Below are 12451 nucleotides of genomic sequence, written 5' to 3'. Positions count from 1 at the left end.
TATTTTAAAAGAAAGTGTAGTACAGTACAGTATCGTATAATTGCCCAACCCCTTTTACGTTCTTTTTTCCTCTTTTTTTTTTTTTTTTTTTTTTTTTTTTTTTTTTTTTTTTTTTTTTACTGTTTATAAGCACAACCTGCTGTCCTAACACTTGAGTTGTTCCAGAGAGTTAGAGAACTTTATTTACAAAAAGAAAATAATTCTTCAATGTCAGCAGCAGGAAAGCAGATGAACAATCAGCAAATACTTCAGAGAGTCATGAACATGAACAGAGAGGCAGCTGTACCCACCCTGAAGTTGTATCTATCCTGCTTTGTGTCCCATAAGCTTGAACATTTTACATGACCCCATAAGCCTCAGGAAAACAGTGTCAAAGTAAACAATGGAGAATCTTTGGTTGGTCATCAAAGTCCTTTCAGGCTGGAGACAGTATTGGCTAATGACCCTCAGGTGCCCTGATAATTTAGGATAATAGAATAGTGGTTTGCTCTGCATGGCCTAGGGTTGCTACGCTGACCAAAAATCTTGAGACAACCTCAGTCAAACCCAGTACATATTTCAAGCACTGATATGGACCGCTATATCCACCAGCTCCATGATTGGTTGGCTCCCAGTGAAGGCTGAGCCACACTACAGTAAAGTAATGAGTTTTTTCATTCAAACATTTAGTCAATCCTTTACTTTTAGACCCAGATTGGGGAATTACAGTAAATTTCATTCACAGTTCAAGCTTGGCCCTGGTTGTGTCTTTGCTCCTTTCTACTGGAGTGTTCCCTGCCCTGGCAGCTCTGTGATTTTCACTAATTTCAAATGACTTTTTCTCTTTGATCAGGCTCTTTGTTTGAGCTTGAAAATGCAAGGGGAGGACCCCTTTAAAATAACAGTTATACATAAACTGGTGCAAAATTTTGAGTGGAAAGTAAAGACTGGTTAACTACTTGTTCTCATGACCTATACTTAACCAAATTTCTTGGCTTCTCCCATACACTGTCCTCTGCCTGACTTATTCCTTCAAGTTGCTGCTGTCATCTCTTGTTTGAGAGAAATCAAACTTTGTACCCAGATGAGTTTGTTGAATTACCTTTCCCTGCCATTTCTTCTCTGCTCTAGATGTCACATTTCCTGTAAATACTCTGTTTGTAATATGTAGATACCAGGATATTGTGAAAGAATAATAATAAAGAAGTAACATCTAGAAGTAAATGTTTTAAGATTTTTTCTAGATTTATTTTGCAGAAAACTTCCTCATTTGCGTTTTAAAAACTCCTGGATTCTCAGCAACCTGTGCAAAGCCAAATTTAAAATGCTGAGTATTTCCAGAATGCCCTGTTTAATTTAATGTTGGATGCACAGGCAAAATTATGTACAGACGAGTCAATCCAGCTAGAGAATTAAATAAAAGAAAAAACTGATATATAAGATGATTACATTCCACTAAATTAGAAAATTAAAGGTTTTCATTCTAAATGCAAATGATATAGAAAATTGTTTTTGATAAATTGATGTTCAGCTTTACAGAACATTGCAAAAAGAATCAAAGAGATCCACATTAGAAATCTAAAGAATTGAGAGCAGAGGCTTTTTGTGCAGTTTGTGTGATCTAATAATACTAATTGCTAAGATTAGAAATGAAAACTATTAAAACTTAAAAGCAATTTAAAATAAAATTATAAAATGAAAAGAGAGTTAATTTCAGTAATTAATGATGTACATAGATATTTGTTTTCTGATTTTTTTCTTGAAAATTCTATATAGTCATTGATCCAAGACATAAAAATAACACAGGTGATTTGTTTTGAATATAATACTACTTTTACTCTGCTGCTATTATTTTCTACAGAATCAGACAGTTTTTAGTACTTGAATTAAAAAAAAAAAAAAAAAAAAGCCTTTTTTCACTAGCTAACTGATATGGAAGTTTATAACAATAATACTGCCAATACTGCGAGGTGAAAATTCTGGTGTGGGGTTGGGGAGTAAAGATTTAAAAAAAGGGGAACTTTGTATACAGAAATCTGCAAATACATCCAGTATTGTAAGTGGCTGTATTATCCATCTCTATACTATATCAGCAAAATTAGAAAACTTGAAAATAAGGGTTCAAAGCATGTAATCGAACTTCATATCTCCTCCTCTTCCCCCTCCTCAGTCTCTGCTCACTTTCAACTAAATATATATTTCTTATTTCATTAAAAAACAATTATTGACAGGAATACTAAAGAATACAAATTTCCTCAGCTAAACTTAGAAATTAAAAATTAAACTTGGATTTCAGGACTACACTCCCTGAAAGTTTGAATTGTATTCCCATTATTCCAATGAGGATTGATTTCTATTAAAATTCCGGCCCATTATAGTCTTTGTAATGTTCCTAAAATAGCTGCCAGCTTGCAGTGCTGGAATTAATGATAATTAAATGTAACATAAAATGTATTTCCATATTTTGTATTGCTCAAATGATTTCATCTCAGATGTAGCATGATTCTTTTTAGAGATGACTACTTCTATTTAATCTCTTTTCCAATTTTAATTTGAATTTCATATTGTTCCTGACTGTTTAATGAATATTTTGGGAGATGGCCATAGTGTTGTTAATTATACCAGGGCCTGAGTATAATTAATTCTTTTGGACCCAAAGTCAGCTAGTTAATCGATTTGTGATGAAACTGAAGATTAAACACAGATAGTTCACTTCTTCCTTCATTCATTTCAATTTTTCCCTCTTTCAATTCAGTCAGATTACTTTGAGAAGTCGTTACTGGCAAATCAATTTTGGACTCATTTTGGATATTATCCAGATACTAATAGATGGATGATCCACTCAGACTAGCCACCTTTCTATTGATTATTTTATTTTTAAAGAGAACTTTTTAGTTATTTTAACTAGATTTACTAGCATCATTTGTAATTCATATTTAAATGATTTTTAAGTGCCTATCAACAGTAAGGTCATTAAGTAAGTACAGAATAAAAAGAGAGCCTGAAAAGAATTCTCTGAAGACCACACAATTCACAAAAGGAAGGGATTTTAATGTTGTAAAAGACATTCCCTATATTATTGAGGCATTAACTCATGTAGCCATATTTGATTTTAGGGAATGGCTTAAAAAGGCTTAAATGGAAAATGAAAAAAAAAAAAATACTATGCCCAGGAGTTTCTGACACAATTTTTTTTTTCTTCCCAGTGCTCTAAATAATGGTATATTTGAATATTTGACAGCAAGAAAAGCTCTAAAGGTTGTAAGGAGATATTCAAAAAATGGCAAAGAAGAAATTAAAAAGACTGGGAGGAGGATTTCTTCTAGTCAGTGAGAGAAACCTTGTGCATTTTTCATTTATTACTCTGGAGATAGTAATAGATAGCTGTAGGATTCATATTGTAACAGTTCAAAATCTAAGAATCTTCTATGTTCAATATCCTTCTGTGAAAATACTTGAAATAGCTTTTAATGATATTGTTTTCATGTCTGAATAAGGGAAGAGCAGAAGTGAACCAGCTGTATAACTGTCTATACTTTCTCAGAAATACATGTAACATTGCAACTTAAAACAATGATTAGTTAATGTTAATTAATCCCTCTTGAACAAAATATAATTCAATCTTCTTAGCACTTGAGCATGATATATGTTAAATTTATGTTAAGCTTACATTGAATCCTGAAAATGTTACTGAATTAAAACTAATTATTATTATTAAAGAATGACTGAAATGCCACTATTTGCATTGCTTAACATTCATACAGTGTCATACTTTGTGAGTCTTTAGAAACTAAGACTTCATCTGCTCAAAGGATATTCCATTTTCAAGTGAATATTCTTATACTATACCTATGGCAATATTCCTGCATATTTAGATCTGTCTTGGGTTAACTGAATTGTATAAATTCAAGTTACACTCCTACAACCATTATTTTTACAATTAAAGTTAAAATAACTGAAGTGGTATTTTTGCAATTTATTATTATATTTATATGTTTTTAACTTTTTTAGAGAGAACATGAGCAATATTAAACTGTCATTGAAAAGGATAAAAAGAATAAAAAAGGAGAAGAAAACAGCATATTTACTACTTCTGGAATATAACTATAGAACTGCAGAATGCTAGGAATGTAATATATTTACTCTCAAAGATATATCAGAAACAGAAGCCGAGCAGCATTTGAAGAGATGCTGTATCTTTGAACATATTTCCCTTCAACTCCACCTTTTTCCATGGGTTCTAACTTAAAGTAGATGGGTGACTGTCTCTTCAGACTCTTCAGACTCTTGAAGGACCACAGACTGAGAGTCCTGATGTGTCATGAAATGGAAATTTAATCCTATCTGTGTACACACATCCATGTTTCCAAAAAGTATCTTGATGCCTTTACTAGACACTAATATGGGAATTGCATTTAAGAAATACTAGTTGAAGTTTAGGTTTGAATGTTGTTTTTACAATTAAAAAAGCAATGAGGTTATCAAGAAACAAACAGATCTGTTTTTATTAAAATTGAATTTGATATGCTCTAAGAAAAAGCAACATTCTTGAAGTTTTCAGAGTTTGCAAAACTAGTGTGTGTTTTAATAACATTCAGCTAGAAATGCCATCATTCTTCCCTGATAAATGCTTTAATATTCAGAAGAATAAGTTAAAAAATATATATTTTKTGTGCATGTCTGTCTTCCAGCCTCTATGTTTGTTTCTAATGGCAAACACTTCCCATGGAGCTAATGACAAATGGAGTCAGACTGTTTTGGTAAATCCACACTGGTAGAATAATTTAAACATATGGGTGCAGATCTGCAAGTTTCAATCCTGTTCAGGTTTTGTAACTATTTTCACATTACCCAGCTATAAATGGACATCTGGTTATGTAAGCAGATTTTTTTGGTTGGAAGTTAAACAATATAATATGCTACTAATCACTTTTACTTACTTTCCTTTTGTACTGTTGACTATAAAAGTTGTTGGTGTTCATTTTAATTTAGCTCCATACCTAGCCTCAAAAGGACACTTGACCTAAACCTAGCACTTCAGAAGTACCATGTTAGTTTTCAGCTGAGTGACTGATTTGTTTTTTCTGTCTCTATATTTGTCTTTTGATACGTATTTTTGACCAATTGTATGAGAATAATACCCACATAATTTGCAGTGTTTCCTTTTATTGATTTGCCTTAGATATGTTAAAAAACAAAACCAGAAACAACAGTGATCAGAATTCATCATGTAAAACTACATTCAAGTTTTCTGCTGAAGTGATCCTGTGAGTAAGGAAACAGAATATATACATGTGTATGTGTACATGGGGGAGTGTATATATGGATACACAAACAGACAGGATCTGGACATAGGAACATATTCTCARTGGTATTACAATGACTGGCTCTGAAGCTTGGTTTTAGAGACTGCATGAGCACTTCTTCCTTATGCATGGCATAGTATTTTTTTCTTAAAATTCAGCAAAAGGAAAAGTGTCAAAATAACAGAATAATAAGCTTAAAAATAATTTTACCCATTGTTACCTTACCTGTCCTTCAGCTTTACCATTAGTCCTTCAGCAGAGTGTTTCTCACCTACAAATAGTACTTTATCAAAAGCAATCTATTATTCTTTCCCCCTAATTACGTTTCTTATTCAGCTGATGGAGACTGAAGTTTTCTTAAAATGGCATTTTTAGTGGAAGGTAAGCTGAAGGCAAAATATGTTTCCGTGGTATTATAAATAATATTATCACTTTCAAAGGAAATCGCTTGAAGAAGCTGTATTTTCTCCCACTTCATGGATTTATGCTATTGTGGGCCATAAATCCAGAAATTGTTCAAAGGCAGAAAACAATGCTCCCATATACCCAACTCTATAATTACTCAGCCACAGGGTTTTTGGATTGCTCTTTTTTTTTGGGTCCCCAAAGAGATTCTTCACAGGCTGAGTTGTACTCAAATATTGGCTGGCAATCTAGAGGGACACAGAGCTATCCCAGAGGCAGCTACATCTTCAAGTTTGACTCATCGTTGAGTCAGCTAATGACTATGGAGAAGAGAACTTACTGCTCCAAAGAGAAACTGTAAACTTCAAAAGGAAAGGTTTGAGCTCTGGACCCAACAGTTTATAGGTACTGATTTCAAAGCAGACTCAGAAGTTCAGACTACCCACTACGTACTTCCTGCTAGATCACTGTGGAGAGAGAGCTCCCTGATTAACAAGATCTTCCTATTCATTTTCTACAAGGTCTGGCTACTATGTAGAAGGGTGAATAGTACAGCATGTATTTTGCGAGAAGTCCTACAAGCAAATTACAAGCAAAAGCAAGGTTATGCCTAGAAAGCATTGATGTTGTATGTCACTTAGGAGCTAGGAGCATGTTTACAAAGTGCTGTAGGATTACTAAGGAAACATTTTTATGGAAAGCTTTCTTTATTTAAATCTATTATAAAAATCTCTGTTATTTAAAAATTAAAATCATGACCATTTCATACAGAAAAGTTACCAAAAATATATATTCCAACAACAATGCTAACAAAATATTTAATGAGCTAAAGCAACATAGTGATGTATAAAGCAAGCAATTTCCATGCAATATGTGAATATTTGTATTTAATTTTTATGAGGATGGATAGATACTGAACACCTGATGCTTCACAAAATTAATTGTCTGGCACTGAATAGCCTGGCTAATATCATTATGGAAATATGCTGAGCGCTATACTTAAAATTACCATGCATATTGCAGTAAGGCACTACAGTGGGAACTCTTATTTGCCATGGCAACCATTAATTGGATATGCAGGAGGTGGTTTACATTAAATAAATCTGACTCAGTCAGCAATTGAATGTTTCAAATACATGATTTATATTGTACACAAATTTTCACACTTTTTGTGTTTTGAAAGAATTCTTCATATCTGTGTATCCGTGCGATAGGAAAGCCTTAAAATTGATAGGAACCCTGGGGCATTATGGTTTTTTTTTATTTATTGTGAATGTACATTTTGTATTTCTGATTCTGATAAATAAAAGCTGATTGTAATTATATTTGTGTTCCTGCCATGTGTTTTCAGGCCTCTTTCTCTGCTACTTCTTTCTCACATGACTACTGGTTTGGATCAAATAGCTGTTTTGTATAAGTCATTTTGATAATAAATGTACAGCCATTTTTTTGATTTAAGGATAGCTTGAAATAGGAGASAGACTTTTTATGCATCAGATTGGGATTTTCATTAAAGTATATTTGAATGTATATATGCAAAGTTAGGCACCTAATAAATAAATTCTAAACCATTACACAGAAGAAAAATAATAAAATTGAGTACTTCAGTTATCTCAAGGAAAAAAAGTATAAAGTACAAAGACAAAATTTTGTGTCAAGTTAGATTCCATAGCTCTAGTATGTCCACTGAAAGTTTATTTAGCAATGGTCTGACTTGTTTTGAGCAATACTCTAAACTACAGTTTTTAGTTGTAATTGTGGTCACAGTTACTGCCTGATGGATACAAGACTGAAAGCATGAATGAATACAGTAAATGTTATGCAAGCAAGTAATTATGTATAACCTAAAGAAGGTTATTTTAGTACAGAGGTTCATATTATTATGTTTGCTTATATGTAGCAGCTTCTTGTGAAATTTATAAGTCAATATGCATATTCTTTTATATAATGTATCAATAGAATGCTGATTCAGAAATTCCTCTGAATTCAGTATAGATGGATGTGCTACCCACTGAGAGCCAACTGTCACTGAGTATGATCCAGAAGAACTTGTGTGTGAGGCACAGTGCACTTACCAGTTGCTGCCCAGAGCACTAATGCTCTGGATTGGGAAAAGAGTTATTTCTAATTTACCTGAGCCTTGAAAATATTCCTGAAAGTTCCCCAGCCACGTGCAATGATTATTTTTAAGTAGGCAGGTGGGCTGGTTTTTATTCTTTATTTTGTTTTGTATTTCTTTGTATTTAAATTTGTAAATTAGTAAATTTGTATTTAGTTCTATTAAATTACAATGGTGATGCTATTTCATAGAATCATAGCATCATAGAATGCTTAAGGTTGGAAGGGACCTCAGAGGTCATCGAGTCCAACCCCCCTGCACACGCAGGGCCATCTAGAGCACATGGCACAGGACTGCGTCCAAGCGGGTTTTAAAGATCTCCAAAGAAGGAGACTCCACAACCTCCCTGGGCAGCCTGTTCCAGTGCTGGACCCAGCTCTCTCAGATCCAGCTCCCTCAGCCTTTGCTCATAGGGCAGATGTTCCAGGCCCCTGATCATCCTSGTAGCCCTGCGCTGGACTCTCTCCAGCAGCTCCACATCCCTCTTGTMCTGGGGAGCCCAGAACTGGATGCAGTACTCCAGATGTGGCCTCACCAGGGCTGCATAGAGGGGGATGATCACCTCTCTCGACCTGCTGGAGACGCTKTTCTTAATGCACCCCAGGATCCCRYTGGCCTTCTTGGCCACCAGGGCACACTGCTGCCTCATGGTCAACTTGTCGTCCACCATGACACCCAGGTCCCTCTCCGTGGGGCTGCTCTCTAGCAGGTCCGCCCCTAATCTGTACTGATGTCCGGGGTTATTCCTCCCCAAGTGCAGGACCCTGCACTTGCCCCTGTTGAACCTCATGAGGTTTCTCACCACCCAGTCCTCCAGTCTGTCCAGGTCCCTCTGGATGGCAGCACAGCCCTCAGGGCTATCAGCTACTCCTCCCAGTTTGGTATCATCAGCAAACTTGCTGAGGGAGCACTCCABCCCTTCATCCAGGTCGTTAATGAACAAGTTGAACAGGACCGGACCGAGAACTGACCCCTGGGGGACACCACTAAGTACAGGCCTCCAGCTGGACTCCGCACCGTTGACAACCACTCTCTGCACCCTGCYATCGAGCCAATTCCTAATCCACCTCCCCGTCCACTCATCTATCCCACACCTTCGGAGCTTGCCCAGGAGGATGCTGTGAGGAATGGTGCCAAAAGCCTTGCTGAAGTCCAGATAGACCACATCTACTGCTCTGCCCTCATCTATCCAGCTAGTGACTCCTTCGTAGAAGGTGATGAGGTTAGTCAAGCAGGATTTCCCCTTAGTGAATCCATGCTGGCTACTCCTGAGCACCTTCTTCTCCTCCATGTGTCTGGAGAGAGCAGCCAGGATGAGCTGCTCCATCACTTTTCCGGGGATGGAAAACTACAGGCTCACTGACCTGTAGTTACTCRGGTCCTCCTTCTTGCCTTTTTTGAAGACTGGAGTGATGTTGGCTTTCTTCCAGTCCTCCGGCACCTCTCCTGTTCTCCAGGACCTTCCAAAGATGATGGCGAGCGGCTCGGCTAGGACATCTGCCAGTTCCCGCAACACTCTGGGGTGCATCCCATCAGGGCCCATGGATTTGTGGGTGTTGTTATAGACGAGACAAGCCAATTTTCTCATCTACCRTTTATTGAGTAAGCTGGGTACAGAGAATAACAGCGCTGGGGCAGCCTGGAGACAATCCCTCTCAGGCTCCCATCTTTCCTCTCTTGGGGCTCAGTATTTATAGTATATAGTCCTTCTAGTCCTTTCCTTCTTCCTTTCCGTGATCTTTGTGGCATCTCGATGTTATCAGCAGTCTCAGCATCCCAATGTTATCAGCAGTCTCAGCATCCCAATGTTATCAACAGTCTGGATGATCCTAGATTGTTTCCAGTGTTCCTTGATTGTTTCCATTGTTATCAACAATCTGAGTAATCCTCGATTTGGATGGTAGACTGAGCATCTTTGAGTTCCGTGGTCTTCCCCAGAAGTCAGTCATGCCTGTAAATCTAAGCTATTCCTGCTTATAATCGTTATTCCTAGTTTTGATTAACTTTAGGGAACAAACATTTATTACAGGTGTCGAGTCTCCCTAGATGCTCTCTGACCCACTCTTCCTCTACCCAGGGCAAGCCTTCCTCGCTCTGGCTCTCTTCATGTGTCCCTAGGGCCTGGGATTCTAGAGGGCTGCCCCTGACAAACACAGAAGCAAAGGCAGCATTCAGCAGCTCTGCTTTGTCCGTGTTTTTCATGACCAGGGTACCCAGCCCATTCACTAGTGGACCCATGTTCTCCCTGACCTTCTTTTTTGTTGTTAATATATATAAGAAGTTTTTCTTGTTACTCTTAACATCCCATGCCAGATTTAATTCCAATTGTGCCTTAGCTTTCCTTGTAGCATCCCTGCATTCCCTGACAATGTTCCTGTATTTATCCCAAGGGGCCTGTCCTTTCTTCCAAATTCTATATATTGCTTTTTTCTGCTGGAGTTTTGCCAGGAGCTCCCTGCTCATCCACGCAGGTTTCCTGCCCCCTCTGCCTGACTTCTTAGGCACAGGGATGCACTGTTGCTGGGTATGGAGGAAACACCGCTTGAAAACTAACCAGCTCTCCTGGGCCCCTCTTCCTTCTAGAGCCCTAGCCCATGGGATCTTTCTCAGCAGGTCTCTGAAGAGGCTAAAGTTGGCCCTCCTGATTTCCCTCATAAGATGAAAAGAAGCAGTTCAGATGGAAAGAAAAAACTTTGTTTACATGACAGAAACCAGCAGAAAAGCCAGCAGACCATTGCAAATTTAAGGGGTATCTTTCTTCCCTTTTCTGTGAGTACATTTCCTTATTCAATGCAGTTCACTGATGAGATATCTCTAATATATATCTTTCTGCAAATGTCTATTGGATTGGGCATCTCAGAAGATACAAACAGTGAAACCTGTATGTAGTACTGAATTAAATGTGAATCCAACTAAAAATATGAATAAAACCTTCTGAATGATTCCACCGCTTTCACCCAGAATTATTCTTTTTTTTTTTTTTATTTTTTTTAGCTATGCTAACAGAATAATATCAAAGAATATTATCTTTGTGTTGAGTATTATATACTCAAAGGGATGACTAGGATTAGCTAAAAAGATATTGGTGAGAAGTAAAAAAAATTGAAAAAATATTTTATAAGATCTTTCTTTTTTTCAGATGAAAGAAAATATATTGTATGCATTTATTTTAAATTTTTCTACTCCTATATATGAATATTTGTTTGCTTTTTTTTTTTTTTTTTTTTTTCTCTGTGAGGATTTTCTACTTCTGCCTTTGAGTTTTTGACTGGTCATTCAGAAATTTAAAAAAGGCCAGTCTTTGTGCACCTAACAATTCAAAATTTAAAACATTAATGTAGTGTTGGCTGTCTGGCTGATACGTAAACAATCTGAACATTAGCAACTGGAGTTCAGCATAGCTGCACTCTTACATGTGGTAAAGGATGCCAATGCTCAGTTTATGCCAAAATGCTCAACGAATTTGGCATCTTTTTCATATTTATTTGGCCTGAACTTTGCCATACTCTTTAATAGCAACAATGTACCATTTAAGCTATTAGTTTACAAAGGCTTCCTTTTGTAAATGAAAAATCCCCCTGATCTCTTGGTACGTTCTTGACTTTTAAATATTTCAGGAGGGTTACAGGCTCTTATATTCCCCGTCCATATTTTTAAAAATATTAAAAAAAAAAAAGAAAAAAGAAAAAAGAAAAAAAAGAAAAAAAGAAAAAAAGAAAAAAAAGAAAAAAGAAAAAAAGAAAAAGAGAAAAAGTATGTGTTCTTTGATATTTCAACACAAGTGCTTCTGATTTATTTGTCAGCTCTCCTTCTATATGAAACGCATTGTCTCTTTTGGGGTTTATTCCTGCCATCCAGGCAGATAAACATACATCATTTCACAGAATGTGACATTATTTGTTTAAAATTCAATTACGTTTTCTCTCATGTCAGACAACATTAAATGATCATTTGAATTTTGGTCCTTTGACATCAATAATAGTTTAAATTCATGGCAGACGACTCTTCAGATGTCAAAAACTTGGGCCAACGGAAAAAAAAAAAAAAACAAAAACATATTTTCCATGTGGATAATAACTGACAATCAGAACGATTCAGCAGTGCTTATTATCCTGGAAATAATCTTTTTTCATTTCAGTTCTGCTTAAAGACGTCTTTGGAAGTTTGGTTTTGCATTCATTCATTTTAAAAGTTTTCATGCCAGCAAAGAGTAATCTTCTTCACTAAGGAACCTCTGTATAACAACCCACAGATTTTTTGTTATCTTCCTTTCTTTGTCTTGGCTGTGGGTGAGACGTTGGCCACACATTCAGTGATTGGGAGTTTCACGTTGGATGGCTCTATTTCATCAAGTGTGCTTAATGTTGTTCACCTGTTTTGTCCCAAGAGGTGATGATTTGTTATGATCCTAGTAAGCAAATATTGATTAAAATGTCATTTATTAGGGCTTATATATATAAGAAGGAAGAGAATTAATACAGATTATTTTACCTCCTTTCAGATTCTGAAAAATCCAATTGTGCAGCATTGAAGACTCCAGTCAAGGCACTGAACACCAAGCAGATCCCATCCATTTCACAATTTTCATCTTTTTGAGCTGTTATAGGTATTAAAAAAAAAAAAAAAAAAAAAAAAAAAAAAA

Source organism: Nothoprocta perdicaria, unplaced genomic scaffold (assembly GCF_003342845.1).
Source record: "Nothoprocta perdicaria isolate Ctin4 unplaced genomic scaffold, notPer1 scaffold_216, whole genome shotgun sequence".
Lineage (NCBI taxonomy): Eukaryota > Metazoa > Chordata > Aves > Tinamiformes > Tinamidae > Nothoprocta > Nothoprocta perdicaria.
This window is presented reverse-complemented; position numbering follows the sequence as displayed.